Source organism: Porites lutea, chromosome 2 (assembly GCF_958299795.1).
Source record: "Porites lutea chromosome 2, jaPorLute2.1, whole genome shotgun sequence".
NCBI lineage: Eukaryota > Metazoa > Cnidaria > Anthozoa > Scleractinia > Poritidae > Porites > Porites lutea.
Window position 1 is genome coordinate 327,501 of NC_133202.1, and position 3,509 is coordinate 331,009.

A 3,509-nucleotide genomic window follows, 5' to 3' on the forward strand; every position below is an offset into this window, starting at 1 on the left:
ACAAAGTAAGCGAGTAAAGGGTGCAGTGTCTACATGCATCAGTCGATTGAAACCCTTCTCCTCCCCCCTCTAAACCTCTGGGGCATAGCAGGGATTTAATGCAGCCAATGCCAAGCTAATTCCAGGGTGTAACACATATTTAACAACATGCTGGCCCTGGGTGCAGTGGAATTAACAAAATTCCTGCTTGACCCAGCTCATGAGCAGGGATTTAACAGCACATAGTTTATACATTTTTGGAAGCGGGAACAGAAGGAGGGATTTAACATGAGTGACTTAGGAGAAGCCCCTGTTTCCTCTAGGCGGGGGGGGGGGGGGAGGGTTGTGCCGTAGGTATGTTCCAACTGAACGGCATGGTTTTCAAGCAGTTTGCTCTGGGATAGGGTATAAAGAGAGTTTGGGTTCCAGGAAACTGATTGGTTGAAGATTTTAGTCTAGACTAAGCAAACTGGGAATTGTCCCTCAAAATTAGAATCAAAAGCAAGGAGTTGCCGTTACTCAACAAAGGAAAACCGAGAATGAAGTTGTCCGTCAGGGCTAGACAATTAGCAAAGAAACCAAGTCCCCACTCCTAAAATGTAAAAGCACACTGCAAAACAAAAGTAAACCTTGGAAGAGGTGGAAGCACTGTTAAAAATAATTTATTGTTAACAAGGTTCAGCCAGGGGATGACATTTCTCATGAACTTGATGCAACGCAGTTGAGAGTTTCTATCAACAGGTCTATTAGTTTGAAAATAAAATAAATAGATACAGAGTACCAGACAGAAGAGATCGGTTTAAATCAAGCCAAGAACTACAACTACTAATTCCCTGCCATAAGGTGCTTTTAACAAACTACTTGGCCCAGGAAGTGGAAAAATTGGTGGTGTTTTAACACCAGGCTATTGTTAAATTCCCAGGGATCAGGGGGCCGGGGTTTCAATAGACTGATGTATTATTCTACCAGATGTTGAGAGGGTATTGAAAGTAAACTACAGTGTACATACATGTACACTTGCAGGCTTGATAGTGCAGTCTAAAATTATCCTTCAAGTGTGTTACCCCCCTTCCCCACCCCCGGGACTTTCCTAACATCAGAAGGTGTCCAAAAAATTTACGAAGGCTGAACAAATATTTAGATTACATGTTGTAGTGCCTCAAAAAGAGTGAACTTCTCCACGATCGGGCTTTTACGAGATTTTAAGAGGTCATAGTAATCTTAACAACTCTCAGTATACTTATATACGTCTTACTGAAGAACCGAAATAACAACAAAACAGCTCATTTATAACAAATTTTCGTAACCAACCTCACTTCAACAAGATTGCAAAATTATAACGGAGGAAATTGATTCGAATAACTACACTGATCATGTCGCCAGTCTGTTTTTTGTTTTCAGGTTAGAATTGCGTTATTGATACTTTATATGATAACATCTACAGCTTCGCTTTAGTTGTTTAAATGATTTGCTCTACTGTTACTGAGAAATTGGACCGTGAACTTTTCTCGACAATCACTTTGTTTACCGTCTTTCAAACCTTTTCCGGCCGGCTTGAACGTGACGTCACGATGGCCAGACACATCGGATTTTCATTCGCCAATATCTGCTCTAGTGCCCAGGCCTAAGTTTATGACTCCCTCCTGAAACACAGAAACGCGTTGCATTTTATGACCGGTGCCAGCCTTCGGCTAGGCCCCGGTAATTATGACAGTTGATGACAGCATCAAATGTCGGTTCGCGAACTCAGGCGTGACAGACGAAGTGGGTGGTTTTCAAAATCCCGGGGTTTGTCTGCAAGCGTTTCCTTCCTTTCTTCCCCACCCCCTCCCCGCTCTTTTACTTGCGCCACTTTTCTCGCGGTCTTTGACTCTCGTTCACCGTACAGAAACGCTTGCTACGCAGGCTAATCGCCCCAGTGATCAAAAATTTTCAAAACAACGGACGGAGTCGGCGGACAGAATTAAAGATGAGCTAACAGTACTCGTCTAGGTTTCACATTGAATATTTCAAAGAAAACAATTCATGTGAGAGAATAAGAGCATTATTCATTGCAAGGAATCACTGGGGAGTTCGAACTGATTCCGGACCGATCGCAGAGGTCGTGGCTTCACCGGCATGGCTTGCAGCTGTGGCTTGCAAGATTTTTGATAGAAGCAAACTGCTCCCGTGTAAAAATAACCTTAGAGAGAGTGTGAAAATTTGTTGAGATCGTACAAAACAAGATTGGTACTATCTATTAACTTCTACGGGACAAGAATCAAAGAACCATTCATCATAACAAGAATAAGAAGTAGTTCAAATTTATTAATTTTTCTTGCTTTTTTTTTGGTGTTGTTTCGTGTTGACTTCACACGCATCTGGTGTTCCTTGCTTGCTGTAGTACCTGCAATGTTTTAATTTTATCCCAGATAATCAGTGCATGTTCAATGAGTAGCGAAATACATCATTTACACTTGAAATTTGCCTTCTTTCTTTGACTGTTTTTTAACGGTGGATGAACATTTGGAGAATCCAGTAAAATTAAATCTTTCCAGATTTGGTGAATTTCAGAAACAAAGCAGTTAGTATCTATCTTGCGCTTATGATCTTCAATTTCATCCCCACAAATTCGGCAAAGTGAGGCGAGATGTTGGACGTGAATATCCATAAGACCAATAAAGTTGTTTTGGCCTTGAAAAGAAAAGAGGCAAAGGCTCGTACTAATGCGAAAAAAAGTAATAACACGGCTCTGTGACAAACCCGGGAATGGAAAACGTACGTGTTTTGGACCTCGGAATTCAAAAATTGTGTAGGAAAATTCTAGGTTGTCTACCATCCTCACATTCAACATGATAAAAGTTAATCGATATGACAATCGAGGAAAAATATCTAGAACTTCGTAAAAAAATCTGTGAATCGAAAAAATAATAGATACTTCTTCACCTACCTTGAAAACCGACCAAAATCTCGCCCATACATCGCGTTGTTTAAAAGAAGAAATAAGCCACAAAATGTGTTGAATATTTCACGAGACTCTTCCAATATGGCTTCCGATACGCTGTCCACTTAAAAAAATTGTGTATACCTCATGAAAAGTCTTTAAAATATGCCTGAGAGCCTCGAAACGATGACTGATTCTGTCCGACTCCTTCCGCTGTTTTGAAAATTTTTGATCACTGCACTGCGGCAATGTTGATGTTTTGATTTGTTTGTTGATAAACACAAGCGCGCCTCCTCATTGGTTGAAAAGTGTCGCGTGATCAGCTGGTCCTGTCCTTAAATTTAGGGATATTCCGGGGGCGCGATCCATTCAACCCAAATTTCCGGAAATTTCGGTCCAAAACTCAATGGATCGGTTCGGTCCAAACGGAAAAGTTTCGAAAAAACAGGTCCACCTTTTGAGGTGGTCCTCTTTTCCCGGTCGGACCGGTCTGAATTTTGGTTGAATGGATCGCGCCCCCGGAGTGATCTCGTACTTGCTCGTACCCAGATCGAACTTCCCACAATTCCAGACAGTTACGACATTATATTGGGTGCCCTGTGAGAGC